At 43.9% G+C, this 14,316-nt stretch overlaps 1 protein-coding gene across 3 annotated transcripts in view; it reads right to left on the bottom strand.

Annotated features, from left to right (window-relative positions):
- The window catches only part of tcte1 (t-complex-associated-testis-expressed 1), a 43,726-nt gene that overhangs the window by 10,445 nt on the left and 18,965 nt on the right, over positions 1-14,316 (bottom strand). The window lies entirely within an intron of this gene.

Below are 14,316 nucleotides of genomic sequence, written 5' to 3'. Positions count from 1 at the left end.
CCTCAAGGCTGATACTCAGGGAGATGGTGTGGTGAAGAAGGCATTTGGAATGTTGGCCTTCATAAATCGGAGTATTGAATTCAAGAGTAGGGAGGTTATGATGAAATTGTACAAGGCATTGGTGAGGCCAAATTTGGAGTACTGTGTACAGTTTTGGTCACCAAATTATAGGAAAGATATAAACAAAATAGAGAGAGTGCAGAGAAGGTTCACGAGAATGTTGACAGGATTTCAGGGTTTGAATTACAGGGAAAGGTTGTGCAGACTGGGGCTTTTTTCGCTGGAGCGTAGAAGATTGAGAGGGGACAATCGAGGTGTTTAAGAATTTAAAAGGGACAGACAGAGTAAACGTGGATAGGCTTTTTCAATTAAAAGTGGGGGAGATTCAAACTAGAGGGCATGGTTTAAGATTGAAGGGGGAAAATTATAAGGGGAACATGAGGGGAAATTTCTTTACGCAAAGGGTGGTGGGGATGTGGAATGAGCTTCCGGCAGACGTGGTCGAGGCGGGATCATTGGTTACATTTAAGGAAAGACTGGATCGTTACATGGATAGGAAGGGACTAGAGGGGTATGGATCGGGTGCTGGTCAGTGGGACTAGGAGGGTGGGGATTTGCTAAGGCATGGACTAGTAGGGCCGAACTGGCCTGTTCTGTGCTGTAAGTGGTTACATGGTTATATGTTTTGGGAATGCCCAAAGCTATAAGATTTTTGGGAACAATTTTTCCAAACTTTATCAGAGATTCTTAGGATTAAAGTGGAAACTTTCCCCCTTTATTGCTTTGTTTGGTTATCCTCAACAGGAAAATATTTCCTTGAACTTGATTCAAAAAATAATTGTAGTCTTTACTTCATTGATAGCCAGATGAGCAATTTTGATGAAGTGGAAAGATAGTTTACCACTGACTCATATGCAATGGATGCAGGATGTTATGTTTTGCTTGTGTTTGGAGAAAATTATATAACATTAAAGAGATCAAGATTGAATTTGACAAGATATGGACTATTATCATAATTTGAATACATAGGTGGCGGTGCTCTGGGAATTTTCAGGAGCCAAAACTTGATTCTTTACATATTATTCACTGACGAATGCATTTAGTGAGAGGGGTAGGATTAGAATTTGTGGGGGGGGGGGGATTTTTTCCTCTTTCTTCTTTCCTTCCAAAATGCATAATGTCACACATCCAGATTGAACACCATCTGTTACTTTTCCACCCAACTCTGCATCCAGTCTAAATCCTTTTGAAACTTTCAACAACCTTCAGCTCCATCCACAACTCCTCCAAACCGTATCATCTGCAAACTTCCTGACTCATCATTCAGGTCATTTATAAAAATCACGAAGGGTCCTAGGCCAGATCTCGAGCCACTGACCCTCCAGGCAAATACCTTTCTCTCCACTGCTACTCTCTGTTTCCTACAGGCAAGTCATTTCTGAATCCATGGATCCCATGACTTTCTAAACGAGTCTCCCATGGGGACAGTGTCAAATGGCTTATAGACCACATCTACTCCCCTATCTTCATCAAACACTGAATTAGACTCGTGAGGCACGACCTTCTCTTCACAAAGCCATGCTGACCATCTTTGGAGTATATACTGTACTCCTCCAAATGGCTTATAGACCACATCTACTCCCCTATCTTCATCAAACACTGAATTAGACTTGTGAGGCACGACCTTCTCTTCACAAAGCCATGCTGACCATCTTTGGAGTATATACTGTACTCCTCCAAATGGCTTATAGACCACATCTACTCCCCTATCTTCATCAAACACTGAATTAGACTTGTGAGGCACGACCTTCTCTTCACAAAGCCATGCTGACCATCTTTGGAGTATATACTGTACTCCTCCAAATGGCTTAAAGACCACATCTACTCCCCTATCTTCATCAAACACTGAATTAGACTTGTGAGGCACGACCTTCTCTTCACAAAGCCATGCTGAACATCTTTGGAGTATATACTGTACTCCTCCAAATGGCTTATAGACCACATCTACTCCCCTATCTTCATCAAACACTGAATTAGACTTGTGAGGCACGACCTTCTCTTCACAAAGCCATGCTGACCATCTTTGGAGTATATACTGTACTCCTCCAAATGGCTTATAGACCACATCTACTCCACTATCTTCATCAAACACTGAATTAGACTCGTGAGGCACGACCTTCTCTTCACAAAGCCATGCTGACCATCTTTGGAGTATATACTGTACTCCTCCAAATGGCTTAAAGACCACATCTACTCCCCTATCTTCATCAAACACTGAATTAGACTTGTGAGGCACAACCTTCTCTTCACAAAGCCATGCTGACCATCTTTGGAGTATATACTGTACTCCTCCAAATGGCTTATAGACCACATCTACTCCCCTATCTTCATCAAACACTGAATTAGACTTGTGAGGCACGACCTTCTCTTCACAAAGCCATGCTGAACATCTTTGGAGTATATACTGTACTCCTCCAAATGGCTTATAGACCACATCTACTCCCCTATCTTCATCAAACACTGAATTAGACTTGTGAGGCACGACCTTCTCTTCACAAAGCCATGCTGACCATCTTTGGAGTATATACTGTACTCCTCCAAATGGCTTAAAGACCACATCTACTCCCCTATCTTCATCAAACACTGAATTAGACTTGTGAGGCACAACCTTCTCTTCACAAAGCCATGCTGACCATCTTTGGAGTATATACTGTACTCCTCCAAATGGCTTATAGACCACATCTACTCCCCTATCTTCATCAAACACTGAATTAGACTTGTGAGGCACGACCTTCTCTTCACAAAGCCATGCTGAACATCTTTGGAGTATATACTGTACTCCTCCAAATGGCTTATAGACCACATCTACTCCCCTATCTTCATCAAACACTGAATTAGACTTGTGAGGCACGACCTTCTCTTCACAAAGCCATGCTGACCATCTTTGGAGTATATACTGTACTCCTCCAAATGGCTTATAGACCACATCTACTCCCCTATCTTCATCAAACACTGAATTAGACTCGTGAGGCACGACCTTCTCTTCACAAAGCCATGCTGACCATCTTTGGAGTATATACTGTACTCCTCCAAATGGCTTATAGACCACATCTACTCCCCTATCTTCATCAAACACTGAATTAGACTTGTGAGGCACGACCTTCTCTTCACAAAGCCATGCTGACCATCTTTGGAGTATATACTGTACTCCTCCAAATGGCTTATAGACCACATCTACTCCACTATCTTCATCAAACACTGAATTAGACTCGTGAGGCACGACCTTCTCTTCACAAAGCCATGCTGACCATCTTTGGAGTATATACTGTACTCCTCCAAATGGCTTATAGACCGCATCTACTCCCCTATCTTCATCAAACACTGAATTAGACTTGTGAGGCACGACCTTCTCTTCACAAAGCCATGCTGAACATCTTTGGAGTATATACTGTACTCCTCCAAATGGCTCAAAGACCACATCTACTCCCCTATCTTCATTAAACATTGAATTAGACTCATGAGGCACGACCTTCTCTTCACAAAGCCATGCTGACCATCTTTGGAGTATATACTGTACTCCTCCAAATGGCTTATAGACCACATCTACTCCACTATCTTCATCAAACACTGAATTAGACTCGTGAGGCACGACCTTCTCTTCACAAAGCCATGCTGACCATCTTTGGAGTATATACTGTACTCCTCCAAATGGCTTATAGACCGCATCTACTCTCCTATCTTCATCAAACACTGAATTAGACTTGTGAGGCACGACCTTCTCTTCACAAAGCCATGCTGACCATCTTTGGAGTATATACTGTACTCCTCCAAATGGCTTATAGACCGCATCTACTCCCCTATCTTCATCAAACACTGAATTAGACTTGTGAGGCACGACCTTCTCTTCACAAAGCCATGCTGACCATCTTTGGAGTATATACTGTACTCCTCCAAATGGCTTATAGACCGCATCTACTCCCCTATCTTCATCAAACACTGAATTAGACTCGTGAGGCACGACCTTCTCTTCACAAAGCCATGCTGACCATCTTTGGAGTATATACTGTACTCCTCCAAATGGCTTATAGACCGCATCTACTCCCCTATCTTCATCAAACACTGAATTAGACTTGTGAGGCACGACCTTCTCTTCACAAAGCCATGCTGACCATCTTTGGAGTATATACTGTACTCCTCCAAATGGCTTATAGACCGCATCTACTCCCCTATCTTCATCAAACACTGAATTAGACTTGTGAGGCACGACCTTCTCTTCACAAAGCCATGCTGACCATCTTTGGAGTATATACTGTACTCCTCCAAATGGCTTATAGACCGCATCTACTCCCCTATCTTCATCAAACACTGAATTAGACTCGTGAGGCACGACCTTCTCTTCACAAAGCCATGCTGACCATCTTTGGAGTATATACTGTACTCCTCCAAATGGCTTATAGACCGCATCTACTCTCCTATCTTCATCAAACACTGAATTAGACTTGTGAGGCACGACCTTCTCTTCACAAAGCCATGCTGACCATCTTTGGAGTATATACTGTCCTCCTCCAAATGGCTTATAGACCGCATCTACTCCCCTATCTTCATCAAACACTGAATTAGACTCGTGAGGCACGACCTTCTCTTCACAAAGCCATGCTGACCATCTTTGGAGTATATACTGTACTCCTCCAAATGGCTTATAGACCGCATCTACTCCCCTATCTTCATCAAACACTGAATTAGACTTGTGAGGCACGACCTTCTCTTCACAAAGCCATGCTGACCATCTTTGGAGTATATACTGTACTCCTCCAAATGGCTTATAGACCGCATCTACTCTCCTATCTTCATCAAACACTGAATTAGACTTGTGAGGCACGACCTTCTCTTCACAAAGCCATGCTGACCATCTTTGGAGTATATACTGTACTCCTCCAAATGGCTTATAGACCGCATCTACTCTCCTATCTTCATCAAACACTGAATTAGACTTGTGAGGCACGACCTTCTCTTCACAAAGCCATGCTGACCATCTTTGGAGTATATACTGTACTCCTCCAAATGGCTTATAGACCGCATCTACTCCCCTATCTTCATCAAACACTGAATTAGACTTGTGAGGCACGACCTTCTCCTCACAAAGCCATGCTGACCATCTTTGGAGTATATACTGTACTCCTCCAAATGGCTTATAGACCACATCTACTCCCCTATCTTCATTAAACACTGAATTAGACTCATGAGGCACGACCTTCTCTTCACAAAGCCATGCTGACCATCTTTGGAGTATATACTGTACTCCTCCAAATGGCTTATAGACCGCATCTACTCCCCTATCTTCATCAAACACTGAATTAGACTCGTGAGGCACGACCTTCTCTTCACAAAGCCATGCTGACCATCTTTGGAGTATATACTGTACTCCTCCAAATGGCTTAAAGACCACATCTACTCCCCTATCTTCATCAAACACTGAATTAGACTTGTGAGGCACGACCTTCTCTTCACAAAGCCATGCTGACCATCTTTGGAGTATATACTGTACTCCTCCAAATGGCTTATAGACCACATCTACTCCACTATCTTCATCAAACACTGAATTAGACTCGTGAGGCACGACCTTCTCTTCACAAAGCCATGCTGACCATCTTTGGAGTATATACTGTACTCCTCCAAATGGCTTATAGACCGCATCTACTCCCCTATCTTCATCAAACACTGAATTAGACTTGTGAGGCACGACCTTCTCTTCACAAAGCCATGCTGAACATCTTTGGAGTATATACTGTACTCCTCCAAATGGCTCAAAGACCACATCTACTCCCCTATCTTCATTAAACATTGAATTAGACTCATGAGGCACGACCTTCTCTTCACAAAGCCATGCTGACCATCTTTGGAGTATATACTGTACTCCTCCAAATGGCTTATAGACCACATCTACTCCACTATCTTCATCAAACACTGAATTAGACTCGTGAGGCACGACCTTCTCTTCACAAAGCCATGCTGACCATCTTTGGAGTATATACTGTACTCCTCCAAATGGCTTATAGACCGCATCTACTCTCCTATCTTCATCAAACACTGAATTAGACTTGTGAGGCACGACCTTCTCTTCACAAAGCCATGCTGACCATCTTTGGAGTATATACTGTACTCCTCCAAATGGCTTATAGACCGCATCTACTCCCCTATCTTCATCAAACACTGAATTAGACTCGTGAGGCACGACCTTCTCTTCACAAAGCCATGCTGACCATCTTTGGAGTATATACTGTACTCCTCCAAATGGCTTATAGACCGCATCTACTCTCCTATCTTCATCAAACACTGAATTAGACTTGTGAGGCACGACCTTCTCTTCACAAAGCCATGCTGACCATCTTTGGAGTATATACTGTACTCCTCCAAATGGCTTATAGACCGCATCTACTCCCCTATCTTCATCAAACACTGAATTAGACTCGTGAGGCACGACCTTCTCTTCACAAAGCCATGCTGACCATCTTTGGAGTATATACTGTACTCCTCCAAATGGCTTATAGACCGCATCTACTCCCCTATCTTCATCAAACACTGAATTAGACTTGTGAGGCACGACCTTCTCTTCACAAAGCCATGCTGACCATCTTTGGAGTATATACTGTACTCCTCCAAATGGCTTATAGACCGCATCTACTCCCCTATCTTCATCAAACACTGAATTAGACTTGTGAGGCACGACCTTCTCTTCACAAAGCCATGCTGACCATCTTTGGAGTATATACTGTACTCCTCCAAATGGCTTATAGACCGCATCTACTCCCCTATCTTCATCAAACACTGAATTAGACTCGTGAGGCACGACCTTCTCTTCACAAAGCCATGCTGACCATCTTTGGAGTATATACTGTACTCCTCCAAATGGCTTATAGACCGCATCTACTCTCCTATCTTCATCAAACACTGAATTAGACTTGTGAGGCACGACCTTCTCTTCACAAAGCCATGCTGACCATCTTTGGAGTATATACTGTCCTCCTCCAAATGGCTTATAGACCGCATCTACTCCCCTATCTTCATCAAACACTGAATTAGACTCGTGAGGCACGACCTTCTCTTCACAAAGCCATGCTGACCATCTTTGGAGTATATACTGTACTCCTCCAAATGGCTTATAGACCGCATCTACTCCCCTATCTTCATCAAATACTGAATTAGACTTGTGAGGCACGACCTTCTCTTCACAAAGCCATGCTGACCATCTTTGGAGTATATACTGTACTCCTCCAAATGGCTTATAGACCGCATCTACTCTCCTATCTTCATCAAACACTGAATTAGACTTGTGAGGCACGACCTTCTCTTCACAAAGCCATGCTGACCATCTTTGGAGTATATACTGTACTCCTCCAAATGGCTTATAGACCGCATCTACTCTCCTATCTTCATCAAACACTGAATTAGACTTGTGAGGCACGACCTTCTCTTCACAAAGCCATGCTGACCATCTTTGGAGTATATACTGTACTCCTCCAAATGGCTTATAGACCGCATCTACTCCACTATCTTCATCAAACACTGAATTAGACTTGTGAGGCACGACCTTCTCTTCACAAAGCCATGCTGACCATCTTTGGAGTTTATACTGTACTCCTCCAAATGGCTTAAAGACCACATCTACTACCCTATCTTCATCAAACACTGAATTAGACTTGTGAGGCACGACCTTCTCTTCACAAAGCCATGCTGACCATCTTTGGAGTTTATACTGTACTCCTCCAAATGGCTTAAAGACCACATCTACTACCCTATCTTCATCAAACACTGAATTAGACTTGTGAGGCACGACCTTCTCTTCACAAAGCCATGCTGACCATCTTTGGAGTATATACTGTACTCCTCCAAATGGCTCAAAGACCACATCTACTCCCCTATCTTCATTAAACATTGAATTAGACTCATGAGGCACGACCTTCTCTTCACAAAGCCATGCTGACCATCTTTGGAGTATATACTGTACTCCTCCAAATGGCTTATAGACCACATCTACTCCACTATCTTCATCAAACACTGAATTAGACTCGTGAGGCACGACCTTCTCTTCACAAAGCCATGCTGACCATCTTTGGAGTATATACTGTACTCCTCCAAATGGCTTATAGACCGCATCTACTCTCCTATCTTCATCAAACACTGAATTAGACTTGTGAGGCACGACCTTCTCTTCACAAAGCCATGCTGACCATCTTTGGAGTATATACTGTACTCCTCCAAATGGCTTATAGACCGCATCTACTCCCCTATCTTCATCAAACACTGAATTAGACTCGTGAGGCACGACCTTCTCTTCACAAAGCCATGCTGACCATCTTTGGAGTATATACTGTACTCCTCCAAATGGCTTATAGACCGCATCTACTCTCCTATCTTCATCAAACACTGAATTAGACTTGTGAGGCACGACCTTCTCTTCACAAAGCCATGCTGACCATCTTTGGAGTATATACTGTACTCCTCCAAATGGCTTATAGACCGCATCTACTCCCCTATCTTCATCAAACACTGAATTAGACTCGTGAGGCACGACCTTCTCTTCACAAAGCCATGCTGACCATCTTTGGAGTATATACTGTACTCCTCCAAATGGCTTATAGACCGCATCTACTCCCCTATCTTCATCAAATACTGAATTAGACTTGTGAGGCACGACCTTCTCTTCACAAAGCCATGCTGACCATCTTTGGAGTATATACTGTACTCCTCCAAATGGCTTATAGACCGCATCTACTCTCCTATCTTCATCAAACACTGAATTAGACTTGTGAGGCACGACCTTCTCTTCACAAAGCCATGCTGACCATCTTTGGAGTATATACTGTACTCCTCCAAATGGCTTATAGACCGCATCTACTCTCCTATCTTCATCAAACACTGAATTAGACTTGTGAGGCACGACCTTCTCTTCACAAAGCCATGCTGACCATCTTTGGAGTATATACTGTACTCCTCCAAATGGCTTATAGACCGCATCTACTCCACTATCTTCATCAAACACTGAATTAGACTTGTGAGGCACGACCTTCTCTTCACAAAGCCATGCTGACCATCTTTGGAGTTTATACTGTACTCCTCCAAATGGCTTAAAGACCACATCTACTACCCTATCTTCATCAAACACTGAATTAGACTTGTGAGGCACGACCTTCTCTTCACAAAGCCATGCTGACCATCTTTGGAGTTTATACTGTACTCCTCCAAATGGCTTAAAGACCACATCTACTACCCTATCTTCATCAAACACTGAATTAGACTTGTGAGGCACGACCTTCTCTTCACAAAGCCATGCTGACCATCTTTGGAGTTTATACTGTACTCCTCCAAATGGCTTAAAGACCACATCTACTACCCTATCTTCATCAAACACTGAATTAGACTTGTGAGGCACGACCTTCTCTTCACAAAGCCATGCTGACCATCTTTGGAGTTTATACTGTACTCCTCCAAATGGCTTAAAGACCACATCTACTACCCTATCTTCATCAAACACTGAATTAGACTTGTGAGGCACGACCTTCTCTTCACAAAGCCATGCTGACCATCTTTTGAGTTTATACTGTACTCCTCCAAATGGCTTATCGTTCCTATGCTTAAAAATCCTCTCTGGGGTTACATGATGCAGCAGAGATAGGAGGATGCAAGCCTCGGGGCTCCTCAGAAAAATCTAATTAAGCTAATTAAATCTAAAAATCTAATTAAACACCATTAAAAGCACTTGGGTGATTCTTGGTGAAAAAAGCTAGTTGAGAAGCTAGAATATGAGCAAAAAAAAAACCAAAGAAACAAACCATATAATTTCTTCACCGAATAAAATTAATCTTCTACAATAGAATTCACTTCAGCAACGGGCCATCAGAAAAATGGCTGCTGCAAAAGCTTCAAGGTCTACAGAGGGACTCATCCCTGGAACAGAGCCAGCCCAAGAGCAACTGTTGAAGGAGGGAGATTCAGGTCCTCCTGCAGGAGATTAAAAGAGATAATAGACAATAGGTGCAGGGGTAGGCCATATGGCCCTTTAAGCCAGCAGTTATTCACTGTGATCATGACTGATCAACCACAACCAGTACCCTGTTCCTGCCTTCTCCCCATATCTCTTGACTCCACTATCTTTAAAAACCTCTATTGAACTCTTTCTTGAAAGCATCCAGAGAATTGGCCTGCACTGCCTTCTGAAGCAGAGCATTCCACAGATCCACAACTCTCTGGGTGAAAAGTTCTTCAACTCTGTTCTAAATGGCCTACCCCTTCTTCTTAAACTGTGGCCTCTGGTTCTGGACTCCCCAACATCAGGAACATGTTTCCTGCCTCTAGTGTGTCTAAACCCTTAATAATCTTATATGTTTCAATCAGATCCCCTCTCATCCTTCTAAATTCCAGTATATACAAGCCCAGCCCTCCTATTTTTCAGCATATGACAGTCCCGCCATCCTGGGAATTAACCTCATGAACCTAACCTGCACTCCCTCAATAGCAAGAATGTCCTTCCTCAAACCTGGAGACCAAAACTGCACCCAGTACTCCAGGTGTGGTCTCCCCAGGCCCTGTACAACTGCAGAAGGACCTCTTTGCTCCTATACTCAACTCCCCCTGTTATGTAGGCCAGTGGATGTGGTGTACCTGGATTTCCAAAAGGCCTTCGATAAGGTTCCACATAAACGACTGGCATGCAAAAAATCAAGGCTCATGGGATTGGGGGCAAGGTATTGATGTGGATTGAGAACTGGCTGGCAGATAGAAGACAGAGAGTTGGGATAAACGGCTCGTTTTCTGAGTGGCAGGCAGCGACCAGTGGGGTGCCACAGGGATCTGTACTGGGACCCCAGCTGTTCACAATTTACATTAATGATCTAGATGAGGGGATTGGATGTAATATCTCCAAATTTGCAGACGACACTAAGCTAGGAGGGGTTGTGTGCACTGAAGAGGGGGTCAGGAAGCTCCAGTGTGATTTGGATAAATTGGTGGACTGGGCAGATACATAGCAAATGCACGACAATGTGGATAAATGTGAGGTTATCCACTTTGGTAATACAAACCAGAGGGCAGATTACTATTTGAATGGCAATAGATTGGGAGATGGGGAAGTGCAGAGAGACCTAGGGGTTCTTGTGCACCAGTCACTGAAGGCGAGCATGCAGGTACAGCAGGCGGTTAAAAAGGCAAATGGTATGTTGGCCTTCATATCAAGAGGGTTTGAGTATAGGAACAAGGATACCTTACTGCAGCTGTACAGGGCCTTGGTGAGACCCCACCTGGAGTATTGTGTGCAGTTTTGGTCACCTTATCTAAGGAAGGATGTTCTTGCAATGGAGGGAGTGCAGAGGCGATTCACCAGGCTGATACCTGGAATGGCAGGAATGACTTATGAGGAAAGATTACGCAAATTGGAATTGTACTCGCTGGAGTTTAGAAGATTGAGAGGGGATCTCATAGAGACATATAAAATTCTGGCAGAACTGGACAGAATGGATGCGGAAGAGATGTTTCCAGTGGTGGGGAGTCCAGAACCCGTGGCCATGGTTCGAGGATAATAGGCAAACCATTTAGGACCGAGATGAGGAGGAATTTCTTGACCCAGAGGGTGGTGAATCTGTAGAATTCATTGCCACAGAGAGCAGTAGAGGCAGGTTCATTGAATATATTTAAGAGGGAATTAGATATATTTCTTCAGTATAAGGGAATTAGGGGTTACGGAGAGAAGGCGGGGACGGGGTACTGAACTTTAAGATCAGCCATGATCTCGTTGAACGGCAGAGCAGGCTCGAAGGGCCAAATGACCTACTCCTGCTCCTATCTTCTATGTTTCTATAAGCCATTAGCTTTCTTCATTGCCTGCTGTACCTGCAGGCTTACTTTCAGAGACTGATGAACAAGGACACCGAGATCTCATTGTACTTCCCCTTTTCCTAACTTGACACCATTCAGATAGTAATCTGCTTTCTTGTTCTTGCCACCAAAGTGGATCACCTCACATTGATCCACATTAAACTGTACTTGCCATGCATCTGCCCACTCACCCAACCTGTCCAAGTCACCCTGCATCATAACATCCTCCTCACATTTCTCACTGCCACCCAGCATCTGTAAACTTGTTAATGAAGCTATCTCAAATAAGATGGTCTCCAAAAGTGAAGGGATTCATCAAAATCCTGTTAAACAAGCTTATTTCCCACGTGGCTGCTGTGGAGGAACAAGTTGGGAGGGGAAAGGATCAACTAACAGAGATAGGTTCCTCCCTTAGTGTGTTGAGGGAAAATGACTTTCTACTGGGGATAATAGACCAGCGAGAGAACCATAGCCAATATCTATATTATTAACGATAGCAGGCTCTGAAGGAAATAACCCCATAGCATTCATCACTGGCTGGATGGTAGACATATGGGACAAGAACACTTTAATGAACCGATAATAATTGAACAGGCCCATCAAGTTCTTGTGCTCAACCCATCTGCAGGCTAGAGACCGGAAAAAAATCTTGCTTGTACTGGGAAGGGTTGTGTCTGTCATGTGACAGCACTGTCCCCTACCACATGCCAATCAAGGTTTGGTTCTGCCCCACCTATTAGTGCACACCCTTACTGATTGTCAAATGTAAATTACCTGGACTGCACTCTCCAGCCTGCCTGTCTGTACTTGGTCTTGGGCCATTGGCTGTTGTAATTGGATTAATCCTCCTGGCACTGAGCCATTCTAGGCTGGACCCTCCAGCACTATAAAGGTGCCACGTGTTCTTTGTTCTCCCTCTTTGCCAGCTTGGGACCACCCTGCTTCACTCCAGGCCTAGAAATGTGGAAGGTTGCTGGAGAAACTGTTGGTAAGGTGTGCCCTGCTAAAAGGGTTGGAAGTGTTTAATTAGTGCCCCATGTAGCATAGAGCTGTGCCTGCACTGAGTCAAGGGGTGGTGGGGCATCATAGAGAATTTTCCTTGATCACTGTATATACCAGTTCATTGTGTGTGGGGTGAGTGGGTGGGCGTGGGGTGAGTGGGATGAGTCTGTGTGGGAAGTGAGTGGGGGGGGGGTGTGTGGGGGCGAGTGCGTGTGGGGGGGGGCGAGTGCGTGTGTGGAGGGGTGAGTGTGTGCACGGGGGGGGAGTGTATGTGGGGATGTTTGTGTGTGTGGAATGTGTGGGGGGAGGGTGTCTGTGGGTGGGGTTGAGTGTGTGTGGCGTGAGAGTGTGTGTGGGGGGTGAGTATGTGTGGGGTGAGTGTGTGTAGGGAGTGAATGTGGGTGTGTGTGGGGGTGAATGGGTGTGTGGGGAGTGAGTATGTGTGGGGTGAATGTGTGTAGGGAGTGAGTGTGGGTGTGAGGAGTGTGTAGGTGGGGGGTGAATGTGTGTGGCGTGAGTGTGTGTATGTGTGTGTGGGTGTGTGCGTGCGTGTGTAGATTTTGTTCCCACGCTATTTTCTGCACGTTAATTATTAATTATCCACTATTTCTTTCCCACAGCTGCTGTAAATACAGTGTGCACTCGCTGAATCAGTTACCACTTCCCACACTTGCCTTTTGTAAATAAAACCCTTCCTCATTAAATCTGTGTTCAGAGTCCTTGTCTTTGAAACCTACCAACCCTGTCTCCTCACTCACAAAAGGGTGTCACCAAGAACAAGAGCCCCATTATATACAATAGTCCAGTGCTTTTTTTCCCTGACTGAAGTGCAAGTTTAATGAAGTGTAGGAGGGAGCTTGCTCAAGTCAAGAAGGAATTCTGATGAAGAACATTCCAATTGCTTGACATTCCTCTGTAACATTGGAGAAACTATAATTGACTCGTCAGCCCGATATGTATTAGTTAATTGTCAGCTTTTTTCAGCCTCATGGACATTTTTAAACCGAAAGGCACCTAATTACGATCATGAATCCCTTATTCAAGATATCTTCCTTAGGGTTTCGGGGGAATGACAAAATATTCTTCAATTTCTGTTTGGATCCTGCCCTGGATAAGTCAGGATCCAAACAATATCCAAAATCAAAGCAGCCAAGACTACTTTGGCTTTCATGAAAGATTTAAATTGGACAGAAACACCCCCCCCCCCCCCAACCCCAAACCAGGGATTTCAGCATTTCTGTTTTCATTCTTTCTATGTCTACCATATATTTCTTCTTAATATCTTTTGTATATGAGATTATCTGTCCCCTAAGGAAGGCTTTTAACATGTCCTGTAAAATAAAATTATTGGAAACGGAGGGACAGTTTATCTCACAGAATAACTAATAAATTGGCAAAATTCTCTAATAAATTGGCAAAATTCTGATTTTTGAAGGAGTGAGATTC

The sequence above is a fragment of the Narcine bancroftii genome, chromosome 6 (assembly GCF_036971445.1).
Source record: "Narcine bancroftii isolate sNarBan1 chromosome 6, sNarBan1.hap1, whole genome shotgun sequence".
NCBI classification, from domain to species: Eukaryota; Metazoa; Chordata; class Chondrichthyes; order Torpediniformes; family Narcinidae; genus Narcine; species Narcine bancroftii.
The sequence above is the reverse complement of the archived record's forward strand: the minus strand, read 5'-3'. Positions and strand labels throughout refer to the sequence as shown.